Below are 14,576 nucleotides of genomic sequence, written 5' to 3' on the forward strand. Positions count from 1 at the left end.
TTTACTAAGATTTGTAGGGAAGCTTCATCTCGACATTCTACTAATAATTCCAGGTGCACAACTTCATCCTGCATCTCTATCTCAAGATATAATCATTTCTTTGTCATTTTTGCTTAGTCTCAATTTGCTTTATTCAACTAGTCTATTACAAAAAGGGTTAATTTACTTTCCTAATACCTTCCAAATTCACTGCAATTCACTTAGTATTCAATCTCTTACCATTGGGGATTGGATCTAGTGAATTCAATCCCTCTTTTGAATGTAATGTGTGAAAAATTGAAGGGAATCCCTTGTGAAACTTTCATCCCTCTTTTGAGGGGAGTAAAAATTTCCACTTGATCTCCCCTCATCATTTTTCACCACATTACATTTTGGTGAACCCAACATCTTACATGCTTTACATTAAAAAGTATTGCATGCTTTTCATTTACAAGTTTAATTTTCTTGCAATTTACACAAACTTTGTGGTTAAGTCATTCAAAACCCTAGTTGCTAAAATTGAAATTGAACTTGTATTTTGCAAAAATTGCTATCTATTGTCTTATATCTGAAAATTACATTGCTTGTCAAATTCAATTTTTTCATTGTCTTTTTCAATTTGCAAATCAAATTTATAAAATTAACTGGTTAATTGTCAAAACCCTAATTTTCAAACATCAACTTGAACTTGTGCAAAAATTGGATTTACATTTAATTTTCAGATTTGTGTCTATTTTCAAACTTGTCTTCTTGGCTAAAATTCAAATTGTCAATTTCGCTCCTTTTCCCAAAATTTCAAAATTTCAAAATTCATTGGTTAGGTCCTAAAACCCTAATTTTCAAATTTAGTTGGATTTTGTGCAAATTTCAATCAATTTCAACCAATTTCAGTTTTCTAAATATTATTTAAGGTGGCCCAATCCATTAGGTTTGACCTTTTTCAAAATTGCAATTCAATTTCTTATATTTTTCAAAACCCTATTAGGGTCCTATTTCGACATTCAAACCTTAATTTCACCTATCTAGAAATGGTTTGACCATGCATAACTTACACACAGTCCCTGGCTTTTTTCCCAAATTTTCGGGAGACTGTCGTGACTGTATTTAATTGCTTAAATCCAGAATATTGGCTGATTTTGTCGAATTTTGATCCCTCTAAAATTAAAAAACACTTCCCAACTTCAACATTGCAACTTTCAAGGACACATTTAAAATTAAGTGGTTAATTATAATCTGCCCTAATTTTAAGATCTTAATTGTGTCAATTTTAAATTTGAAATTAAGTGGTATCACATCGGCCCTAATTTTAAATTTCAATCTCTTTTTATTAATTATAAATATTTCTTGGAGATTGTGTCATTTCTTCTTTCCACAAACTTCAAATTGCATAATCATCATTTTCTTGAATTTTGCAAACTTTGTTCCCAAAATTGAAAATTCAAATTTCAACTTTTTCCCTCTAATGCATGAGTTTTACAACTATTAGTCCTACCTATACTATCCTTGTTAAACGAAGCAATAGAATTAAGGCTTCCCAAGGTATAATTCCCGAAGAGATGGAGCCAAATTTGGGTGACTTCTACAATGAGGATATTGCTAATTCTTCCCATCCTAATAATATCTCTACCTACCCAATTGATTATTCCCATGATGAAGAAGAAGCTTTAACTAGAGTTTCCATAGATCAATTTTCAAAATTGGACAATCAATTTGATAATTTACAACAATGGATGTCCCAAGAATATCCTAATAGTAAATCTCTTCCATTAATTGAAGGTCTAAAATGCATGCTTCTAAGTGATAAGAATGTAATTAATATATTGCATGGCATTTCTCACATTGTTGATTCTAATGTTATTCCTATGAAGAGTTGTGCTAAGAACCTAGGTTATTCATGACCTCCTAGACAAATCAATCAGTTTATTCCTTTGACCACTTCTATGGCTAGTACTCCTACTTTCACTTCAAATATCATGGCTACTTCAACTCAAAATATCATACCTACAACCATTAGTCATGGGGACAATCGCTCTTCTTCATTCAATCCTCCATATTTATCTATGCCTTCAATGATTATTCCTATTGTTTCTCAACCAATCAATGTGACACAAGTGGGCAATTCATCCAATCATTTTTCTCCTCCTTTTAGTGTCCCATTTCCTACCCAATCATCACCTATGCCTAATTACCATAATGTCCCACCACCTTATTCTCAATCAATGCCTTCTTTCAATAACATCACACCACCTTCTCAATCAAGCATGTCTAACATAAATTTTTCAACCGAAGAAACCATTAATAACCTTTGTCAAATTGTGTCTTCATTGCAACAACAAATTGCTTCAATGAGTCAATCCAAGTTTAGTGTGCCCACAATTGATGTTGTGAACCCAATTTCTCTTGATATTGTTAGAGCTATCCCTCTCAAACATGTTGAAGTCCCTCAATTGGAACTCTATAATGGAAAAGGTGATCTTTTAACACATGTCAAAACATTCCAAACTTTGTGTACTGACTTTTCTCATGATCAAAGATTACTTGCCGAAGTGTTTACTAGAACATTAAGAGATAAGGATTTACAATGGTATTGTTCTTTGCCTTCTTATTGTATTACTTGTTTTCAACAATTAGCAAATGCTTTTATTCAACAATTTCAAAAAAACATAGGCCCTAAAATCACTTTGACTGATTTAATGCATTGTAAACAAGGTGTTAAAGAAAAAGTGACTGATTTCATTAGTAGATACAAGCATTTGTGTTCTCAAATTTCTTTTCCAGTGCCTGATAATGATATTCAAAGAATTTTCATTTCTAATTTGCAAAAAGACATTAGGGAAAAACTTCTCTTTTTTGAGTTTACTTCCTTTCTGCAATTGTGTGCAACACTTCACAATTATCAACTGACTATGAGCCAAATGGAGCAATCTACTCCTATGGCTTCAAGTGATAAGGGTGAGAGTTCTCAACAACCATTTACAAAGTTCAAACCAAACAAAGGCTTCATCAAATTCAATGACACCATCAACAATAACAATGCGAATGCTACAATAGGTGTACCTCCTATTTATAATTTTTTCAAAAGAGAGAAAGAATTTAGTCCTTTGAATGAATCTTTGTATAGCATCATGTCTCAGTTGTTACAAAGAAACGTTATCAAAATTCCTCCAATAAAACCAGTTGATCCTTCTAAAGTAACTTTACCTAACTTTGATAATAAGTATTTTTGTCAATTTCATCATCAACCTGGTCATGATACTGAAAAATGTTTTGCATTAAAATGTAAGATTCAAGACTTGATTGATAATAATACTATATTTGTGGCAGGTGTGAATGATAAGGCAAACAAATCACTAGCTCCTCCTAATCAAAATCTTAAGATTTTCACTAATCCTTTACCCTCTCATACCTCTAACGTGATTGAGACTGAACACACTTCTTTCTCTCCCACTAATTTCACTTTTACAGCTCAAAATATGGTTAATTTGGTAGAGAAACAAGAAACACCCTAGTGAGACCATTAAGGCACTTGATGGCCCTTTATACATAGTTGTGAAGATCCAAGGCAAACCTTATCATGGTGTGCTTATTGATCCCTCTTGCATGGTTAATATCATCACTGAAGAATATCTTTATACTTTAAATTTGCATAAACCAATCTATAATGATACTAATGTGGTCGTTAAGTTATTTGATGGATTTTCTTGTCCTACTATTGGTTCTATCACACTTCCTATTGAGGTTCATACTAAATCTATAGATGTCAACTTTGTTATCATTCCTTCATTTGAATAATTCTATGTGAAGTTAGGCTACCCTTGGCTATCTTCCATGAAGGCTATTGCTTCTCCAATCCATAAGTGTTTGAAATTTCCCCATAATGGAGAAATCATAACTATTATTAACCATAGCTTATTTCAACCAACCAAAAAAATCATGGGTATTCCTATTGATTACTTTTGGCCTCAATAATTTGGATCTCTTCCAGCAAGAAGTGATGCTGCCTTTCAATCTTATCAAAATTGGAAGAAAGACATGATCTTATCCTTAAGCCAACCTAGAACTCCAACACTTGATATTCCCATCATTCTTGAAGATGAAGTTCTTCCCCTAATATATATAACTAATATTCCTCCTAGGTAATATTCCTAACCTATTCCTATGGATGAAACCATTCCTTCTCCTAAGAAGAACACTAATATTCCTCCTAAGGTTAGACCTATACCTCCTCCTCATGATGGACCTGGTCTCCTTCCTACACCAAACATTCCTCTTTTATATGGTGCAGTTCTACCTCCTTCCTCTTATAGAGAGAAGAGACTTGCCTCTCCTCTTGTCCAACCTAGAAGACCTCAACCTAACCATCTAACTACCAAAGAGGAGGATATTTCTCCTTCAATAAATATACCTCAGTCTTCTCAGACTTCCACTAAGACTAGACGAAATCATTGTGTGAGAGAATGCCAATGAAAACGTTGTGCTAGAGCTCATGAAGTTGTTTCTCAAACTATTAAATCTCCCAAAACATGAACAATTGACATGATTCCATTTCCTCCTAAGCAAGATGTTGAACCTAAATCTCCAAATCATAAGCTAAAAAAAATATGTGATGGTTTTACTTCTATTCATGTTAGAGCTCCTCTTTTTATAAATCTTGATAAAGAAATGGGTGAAAATTTCATTCATAATGGCAATACAACTCCTAATGCTTCTTTCTGATAGTGAATATGAAAATGTTGATGTTGACAAACATTTATCTACATAATTTTCAAAAGCCTTAATCCTAGCTCCTAGAAACAAACAAAGTGACTTAGCACATGAGCATAGTCCTTGTTTGGATCTTCTAATAGCTCCATCTATTGTGCTCGATATCGCTCCTCTAGAATTTTTCCTACCTTCCCTAAATAATGATCAACAAGATTGGGAGGTGGATGTCATGCCAGACTAGCTACATTAGTATCATAGATCCTCTACCTCTCTCATTTCTTTCTCTTTTGTGACCATTCTTCTATGTGTATCCCTATTCTTCTATTTGTTGTCCCTAGTGATGTCTACTTGAGGATGATGCAAAGCATTGGGATCTCTTTTGGTCTCTTTCATGTTGATTCAAAAGACACATGTGTTCTGTTTCTTCCAAGGTGGTTTCTTTTATTTCGAGAATTAAGACTATTCTATGCATATATATACATGATATACATGATTTATCATACAACATACTGACCCCGAGGAAAGCGAAGCCACCTAGTGCTTTGTGTTTTGTGTTCATTATCCTTGTGTTTATTCCTTGATTGGGGGCTAAATCCTTGCAATAACATGCTCCCTCTCTTTCTCTCTTTGAGGTTTATCCTACCTTAAAGAAATCACCCCCGATAAAGCATATGTGATCGCTTTAACGTGGGGGCATACACTTTGCTCATATTTTCCTTCTTGATACTTAAAGTTACTTAGTGAACTTGGCTTTACTATGTAATTTTTGGTATCCTTTCTTTTCATGACTCATAGTGAGGGGAACTTTACTATTTGCAGTCATGGTTATCCCTCTTGATCTTCCCTTTTACTTTGTGCTTGGTGTATCTTGCCTCCATGACATGGTGAAAGTCTTTCAATCTTGTTCCCTTGCACTTTACCAGTAGTATTGGCATATGCTTATACTCCCGCTAAAGTGGGGGCTAAATGTAGCATCATAAAATTGAAACTCTTGCAATTTTCAACCGCATTTGGGTCTTTGAATTAGTGGACGAATCCATAAGCCTGTTTAGAGACCCAAAACATGCTCATGTCATAAAAAAATTGCATTTTCCATCGTGTTGCACTACCTTTTGCTATTGCCTATCCTAAATCAAGGCAGGACAGGGGCGTGGAGCTCTTGTCCTAGCCCTATTTTGGGCCCCCTTTAATCCCCCTTTGCATTGAGCTTGTCTATTGTGAAGTGGGAAAAGTTTCTCTACGTTGGCCTAAGATAGGAAATTACCTAAATAACCCTAATTGGCAAGTATATAAGGAGCAATTCCCCTCCTATTTGCATAAGCAAAAAGAAGTTGATGATAAGAGACATTAGGGTGAACAAGCGAGAGGTCTCCATTATCGTTATCAAGCATTCAAGCATTCATTCAAGCATTGAGCATTTCAAGTCTCCTTTCAAGGCTAAGTGTTGCATTCAAGACAAGGATTCACCCATTGAAGAGGAGATTTCTGTTAACATTTAAGACATCCTATTTCACATATCAATTCAAACAAATTCATCTACAAAGGTATCAACCTTTCAATTACATCCCCTCCTTGAGGTGGATTTACTTCAGACATTTCCTTTCATTTACTTGCAGCATTTTTCAACCACTTAGTTAATTCCAAAAATGGGGTTTGACCCAAAGGCAAACCCCCAATCCCAACAACATTTCCCTCTCTTTTTTGTGTGTAGGTTGCAGTTGCGCGACTGTAATTGCAGGTTTAGGCTTCATTTTCAGATACCGAAAAACCCTTTTCAACACGTGGATTTTTTGGAGGATCGTGTGCAACTTACACATGGTCCTCGCAACTTTTGCTTAGATTTGTAGGGAAGATTCGTCTCGATATTCGACTGCTAATTCTAGGTGCACAACTTCATCTCACTTCTCTTTCTCAAGATATAATCGTTTCTTTGTCATTTCTGCACTTAGTCTCAATTTGCTTAATAAAACTAGTCTATTAGAAAAGAGGGTTAATTTACATTCCTAATACCTTCCAAATTCACTGCAATTCACTTAGTATTAAATCTCTTACCATTGGGGATTGGATCTAGTGAATTCAACCCCTCTTTTGAATGTAATGTGTGAAAAATTGAAGGGAATCCTTTGTCATTTTTTACCACATTCCAGTACCTTCTTGTCCCATTATTCTTAGCTCACGTAATTTATTCATACGCTACCTTTGTCTTTCCTTTTCAGCCTCTCGTTGTTCCGTTGTTCCTCGCTTGTTCTTTCCCATCATTAATAACAGTTGTCCTAAATAGAATCATATATATATATATATATATATATATATGTAAAGAAAAACTTAAACAATCAAATAACCATAAAATTGAGTATTATCATTATTTTAAAAAACCAAAACTATTAAACAATCACAATAACATTGACCATACTAATTAGAACAAAAATTCAATCATTTGAAATCATGCAAAAAAAAAAATTCACTTACTTCCACATATAAAACCATCACAAAATCATAGTATTAGTTGCAATGGGGCCTTCAATGACTTCAAAAACTTCTTTTGAGTTCGTTGAGGCTGTTGGGAAACTAAGAGTGTCCAAAAAATGCGTATGGGTTATGTTTAGTTAACCCATATGCACTATTACTCCCTAAAAATGCCCAGCAGGCCAATGTTCATATTTCACATACCCTGTACGCGGTCTAATTTTAAACTCCGTATGCATTACTTATAGTAAAGAAAAGGTGAAGGAAAAGGGGGTAGAGAGAGAGAGAGAAAGGAAGAGGGAAATAGATTTGGGGAGAGAGAGATGGGGGGAGGGAGAGAGAGAGAGAGAGAGAGAGAGAGAGAGAGAGAGGGAGAGGGAGAGGGAGAGAGAGGGAGAGGGAGAGGGAGAGAAATGGGGAGAGGGAGAGAGAAAGGGGGAGAGGGATAGAAACTAGGAGAGGGTGGAAAAGGGAGGGAGGGAGATGGGGGAGAGGAAGAGAGAGAGGATGGGAAAGGAAGGGTGATAGAGGGGGGAGGGAAAGAGAGAATGAGAAGAGAGGGAGAGAGAGATAGTGAGAGGGAGGGAGAGGGAGAGGGAGAGGGGGACAGAGAAAGAATGGAAAAGGGAGGGAGGAAGAGGGGGAGAGAGAGAGAGTGGGGAGAGGGAGAGACAAAGGGAGGGATTGGAAAGACAGACAGACAAACAGAGAGAGAGAGACAGACAGAGAGAGAGACAGAGAATGAAGGGAGATAGAAAGAGTGGGGAGGGAGATAAAAAGAGATAGAGAGAGGATGGGAAAGGAAGGGAGATAGAGGAGGGAGGGAGAGAGAAAGAATGGGGAGGGAGATAAGAAGATATAGAGAGAGAGGGATGGGTTATGGAGGAAGGGAGAGAGGGGGAGTATGTTGATTTGTTATTTTTGTAAGATTTATTGGTACTGCTTTTTATATTGTAATAATTGTTCATCTTGCTGCCTTAGGACACCATATGACCCCTTAGGACATCATATGCTCCTAAGGGGTGATGTGGTGTGCTAAAGGGTCACATGATGTCATTAGGTGTTATGTTGGGTCCTAAGGGAGAGAGAGAGGGAGAGAGAGAGAGGGGATGGGAAAGAAAGGGAGATAGAGGGGGGTGGGAGAGAGAAAGAGTGGGGAGGGAGAGAAGAAGAGAGAGAGAGGGATGGAGTATGGAGGAAGGGAGAGAGGGGGAACATGTTGATTTGTTATTTTTGTAAGCAACATTGGTACTGCTTTTTATATTGTAATAATGGTTCATCTTGCCACCTTAGGACACCATATGAGCCCTTCGGACATCATATGCTCCTAAAGGGTCATGTGGTGTGCTAAGGGGTCACATGATGTCATTTGGTGTTATGTGGGGTCCTAAGGGGGAGAGAGAGAGAGAGAGAGAGAGAGAGGGGGGGAGGGAGAGAGAAAGAGTGGGGAGAGAGGGGGAGCATGCTGGTTTGTTATTTTTGTAAGAAGTATTGGTACTGCTTTTTATATTATAATAATGGTTCATCTTGCCACCTTAGGATAATATATAACCCCTTAGAACACCATACGACCCCTTAGGATATCATATGGTCCTACTTGGAGTTGTATGGTGTGCTAAGGGGTCGTATGGAGTTGTTAGGGGTCATGTGGGGTCCCAAGGGGTCGTGTGGGGTCCTAAGGGGTCGTATCGTAATAATGGTTCACATTTCCCCCCTAGGACACCATATGACCTCTTAGGACACCATATGTTGCCTTAGGACATTTTTTCCTAAGGGGTCATGCAGTGTGCTAAGGGATCTTGTGGTGCCATCAGGGATCATGTCGGGTCCTAGTGGTGCCAAACATGTATTACAAAACCATATGACCCATTAGGACACTATATGACCCCTTAGGGCATCACATGCTCCTAAAGGGTCATGTGGTATGTCAAGGGGTCACATGATGTCATTAGGTTTTATGTGGGGTCCTAAGGGAGACAAAGGGAGAGGGAGGGAGAGAGAGAGAGAGAGAGAGAGAGAGAGAGAGAGAGAGAGAGAGAGAGAGAGAGAGAGAGAGAGAGAGAGAGAGAGAGATGGGGGGAGAGGAAGAGAGAGAGCATGAGAAAGGAAGGGAGATAGAGGGGGAGAGAAAGAGAAAGAATGGGGAGGGAGGGAGGGAGGGAGAGAGATAGTGAGAGGGAGGGAGAGGGAGAGGATGGGAAAGGGAGGGAGGGAGAAGGGGGGAGAGAGAGAGAGAGAGATAAGGGGGGAGGGAGGGAGATAGAGTGGGGGGAGGAAGAGAGGGAGGGAAGGAGGGAGAGAGAGAGAGGAATAAAAAAGGGAGGGAGGGAGATGGGGGGAGAGAAAGAGATGTCACATGATGTTGTTAGGGATCACGTGGGGTCCTAATTGAGCCACGCATGTGTTACAACACCATATGACCCCTTAAGACACCATTTGACCCCTTGGAATATCATGCATGGTCTGAAGGGGTCATATGGCATCATTGGGGGTCATGTGGGGTCCTAATGAGGCTGCAAATGTGTTAGAACATCATATGGTCTTAAGGGGTCATGTGTGCTAAGGGACCTTACATGATGTCCTTAGGTGTTATGTGGGGTCCAGAGAGAGAGAGAGAGAGAAAGAGGGAGAGAGAGAGAGAGAGAGAGAGAGAGAGAGAGAGAGAGAGAGAGTAGGAATACAATGTAATAATATATCAAAAGACAATATATATATATGCATATATGTGTACATACATGCATAAACATTTTTTTTTCTATTAAAGATAGTTTACGAATACATCATTGCTTTTATCAGATTTTAACCATCAAGATCAAACAAAAAGTTATGACCTCAGCAAACTGTCACAACAGTATAACCAACTCTATAGAGCTTAACCACATATACAAAATATATGACTTCCTTGGATCAACACATGAAAAAACATAACAATATTTCTTAATCCCAGGATCCCACAATGTTATTGCTAGTTTCTGCCTAATCAGTTTCATAAGTTCCCAATGGAGGATCAATATTGGGTGCAGCAACATGGTCCTAGCTTGGTGCATCAGGTTGCTTAGGTTCGTTGCTCTTGCCTTTAATCTTCGCTTTAGTAATCTAGTTTTGTTGTAGAACTTGTTCTAAGGCATTTAACTCATCTTTGTTCAACATCCCTTTGTAAGCATGGAAGAAATGTGTCGACCTTACTGTTAGGATAACCGGTGAACAACTGAGAGGGGGGGGGGTGAATCAGTTGTTAACATATTATACCAATTAAACCACTTTACAACCTTTAACCGGAGCACATAAACATTGAATATTGGAATAGCAAAAATAGATACCGGTAAGCAATAAAACTTAAGAATGAAATAAAGAATTAACACAATGCAACCATACCACATAACACCATGATTTGTACATGGAAAACCCAGAAAGGGAAAAACCATGGTGGGAAGCCTACCCACAGTCAGATGATACTTCTACAGAAATTATGTGATATTATAAGGGGCTTGCACATGCAGTAAGGCACATTGCCTAGAGCATACTGCTCATTACAAAAGAGTCTCACTGACTATAGAGAGGTTATAACCACCTCAAGATAAATGGAGAACAATCCAAAAGAATGAACTGCCAGAGATAGCATCTACCATGCCTAATTACAGCCTCGATTAAGCTCAATACCAGAGGCCTTTGACCTCTTCCTTAAACCCAATTCGATCACCTATGATCGACCAAATCTCCTTCACATATGATATTACATTTCCATTCCCATACCATGATCTATAATGGGATCTTACATTAATTTATACCAACCCTAAGGCATAAACCAATTAGGTTGGCCACCTAAAATATATTACAATAAGATCATTACATACATCCATATTACTCAATGTATTGTTTTATCGACTTGGTTTCTCAACTTTGTCATCATCAAGTTTAAACTTCATCTACTGGGTATTTCTAAAATTGCCACCATATTTTCACCCATTTTTTGAGCATTCTAACCGTATAATTTTTTAAAAAGTTGAACAACAATAACATATTATTCTTGAATTTCTTTTACCAGTGTCTCCATAGTTCTCAGAAACATATGTGTACCATTTTTTTAATAACTTTTGATCTACTTATCCTAATTTAAAAAACTCTATATATTATTGTAGTGCACTTGATTATTTACAATTTAAAAGAAAAAAAATTACATTTTCAATTGTTTTGGTGCAACTTATGCTTCACGCACGAACAAGTACCTAATTTTCAAAATGTGCTCGATTCGAAAAATCATAAAATAAAATACTCAACAAAAAATTATAAAAAAATACACAACTTCTAGTGCTCACTCTTAACTATATTTCTACCAAATGATTTGTCAAAATTCTAAATCTAACTATGACTTTTTTGATGCACACGTCAGACACTATGTTATGTTTTTCAAAAAAAATCAAGATCTATTTTTCGTGCGCAAAGGATTTGACCCACTTAATCTTATCAATTTTTTTAAAAAACTTAGTAGTTTAGAAACTAGATTTAAATTAATACAATATTTGTTGTTTGAGTATCTTCATATCTTGAGTGGATGACTCTCAAATTTCTCCTCCAAGATCAGGTTTACCTAATTTTAGGAAAAAAGTGTCCACTTATACCCCTCTTTTTGCACACCATCTTGGTGCACTTACCCGAAAAAACACGAAACCTAAAACCCAAAAAATTATACCTGCCCAAGACGGGGTAACATGATCTCAATGTTTCTCTAATTAGTTTTGCCATTTCTGCAAGCAATCTCATTGTTTCTGCAAATTGAAATTTCATTAAAATAGATCCTTGATTAAGTGGAGAACCACCTAAATTGTCACATTTTTTCCTACAAGTATGAAAAGACACATTGAAACAACAAAAAACGTGAAAGCGGACTCGTGAAGTGAGATCCCACCGAGCATGCTAGAAATGTATGCAGAAAATTGTGAATGTAAAACTTAAGAGATTGAAAAGATAAACTAACAATCAAACAAACACATATTTCAACCACACTCAAGATTAGGAAATTAAGAAGGAATAAAACTAGATAAGTAAAATAAAAACTATTAAAGGGCAAACTCTAGATTATCCTTCGATTTGATAGTCCCTTGATTTGATGTGTGTTTTCTATATTGTGAATTCTTGATTTCCCTCCATGATAGTGAATGCAAGATAGATGCTAAGTTAAAATGGGATTCGAGATGGATGTAATATGCTTGATGGATATGCAAAATGGTGAGTAAACAATTCTGCATTATGAGGGTATGAAAATGAAAGTGGATGCAAAATGGATGTAAGATGAGGATTCACAATGGCATTATAACGGTATGAAAAATGTGAAGTGGATGAATTTGTGAAGGAAAATTAGGGAATTAAATAGGCTAGAATGAGAGATGGAGAGGCTTGAAAATGAGACATGTGTCCCTAAGAAGGGCAAGTGTCATGGATGAGAATGACATGTGTCCTTGAAAAGGACAAGTGTCATTGGAAGGAATGAGATGTGTCTCTGAGGACACATGCCTATTTGGTAATGAGACACCCAAATAGGAAGGTTCTATTCTAAAAATAGAGATATTTTCATGTTTTAGGATATTTGGGATATTTTCCCAAATTGTAGGAAATTTCCCCAAATTCAAAGACATTCTCCCAAATTTTAGGAAATTTATGATATTTTGGGAATGTGCACACATATGGTGAGGGTTAAGGGATAAGGTTGACCGAAAACCTTAGTTAACTAGGCGGGTTGGATTAGAGGAAAGGTTAAATGAGGGGTTCAAGTTAGGAGGCATGTGGAGGAAAATGGAATTAATTAATTCTTATGAGAGGATTCTGGAAGGAAAGGTCAACATGAATTAAATAGTCAAATTGCACATTTGATGTATTTAATAGAAGAAATGGATAAATCTAATTAATTAATTAATTAACTCATAATTATTAATTAATTAATTAGGGGGGCTATAGCATAATTAATAGAATTAATTAGCTAGAGGGAGGGAACCCTAATTAATTAAATAATGTGTAATTACTTAATTAAAGGCATTGATAACTAAATTCAATTAATTAAATTTAGGTGTCTACAATCATGACATATAATGAGTTGCAAATCAACCCAAGCTATAACCAAGCCCAAAGAAATTTCAAAACATCTTCCAAACCAAGTGAAAACATTCAAGATCTTACCACGAACGAGAGTACAAGCCCTATTGGCTCAACAACAACAAATTGTCAAAACTATCAACTTCAATTTCTTTACTCTAGTAGAGAGAGACAAAGAATATGATGTAGACCAAGATAGGATCCCTGCAAATCTTGCAAAGTGTCCCTACAATATTCTTTTGTAGTATCTGATAGTTATTTTCTAGCACAAATAGAGTCAAAACATGTTGTGATGAAAACAAAGTATACCAGACCAACTGTATACATTAGCGCAATAATTCATTTTGCTACTAGACGTTTAACTTCACCCACTTCTCAAGTTTTTCTCTAAAAGGTTTCTTTGTAACACTCCCAGTTTCCTTTTGTGAGGTTCCCTTATGTAGATTTCAAACATTTGGACCTCCATTCAAACTTCTAGTTTCTACCTACAATTTCAAATTAAATTTTTACAAAGGTCTTTAAATATTTTTGTTGTTAATTTCTTCTCATGCAGACTTCAAACCTACATACATCCCACCTTGTCCATTCCTATGAAAAAAAATTTCACACTTTCTCCTATGAATTTCATCCATTTCTTTCACTTATATTGTGTATTTTCAAAGTAATTCTAGAATTCCATTTTGATGTCTAATTTGAATGTCTTAGTTTTCAAGAAAATCTTGTGTCTTTCATTCTTTTGTCTAGCTACTTGTTGATCTACTACATTTCTTCCAAATGGTGTCTTGCAGTCATCAAATATTCCAAAAGCACCATTAATACTTGATTCAATTATTACAACTACCCATTTAGTTTCTTTTAATTACAAAAAATATTCCATTTCCCTTTCTCACCTCTATTTCCTTATCAAACATCCACATTTCTTTCAAATGGCCCCTTGGAATTTTTAGATCTTCCCAATAGTATCCTTAATGCCTGATTTGTCTCTTGTAACTAACTAATTGGTCTTTTCTATCTATTCCTATCTAGAAATCCTTTTTTTCCTAAGTGTGTGAATCTAAATTCAAAAGTAGTAGTGAATAATGAACAATGTCATAATGACATTAATAATGTGGCGTAATAGTTTCTAATGCAAGTGACTTTTATACCATCTACAAACTTTCATTGTAGTGGATTTCTAGCAATTTTGACTTGTTTAACATGCCTCATTAATGAAATCCATTTATCAATAATTCTTGCAAGGATTCAAGTCACCAAGAAAAATGTTAAATAATCATCACTTCATTTAGAAAACAATGATTGATCATTTTCTCAATTTCACATGATAACAAGTGTTGAAGATC

Source organism: Cryptomeria japonica, chromosome 8, assembly GCF_030272615.1.
Source record: "Cryptomeria japonica chromosome 8, Sugi_1.0, whole genome shotgun sequence".
In the NCBI taxonomy this organism is placed as follows: Eukaryota; Viridiplantae; Streptophyta; class Pinopsida; order Cupressales; family Cupressaceae; genus Cryptomeria; species Cryptomeria japonica.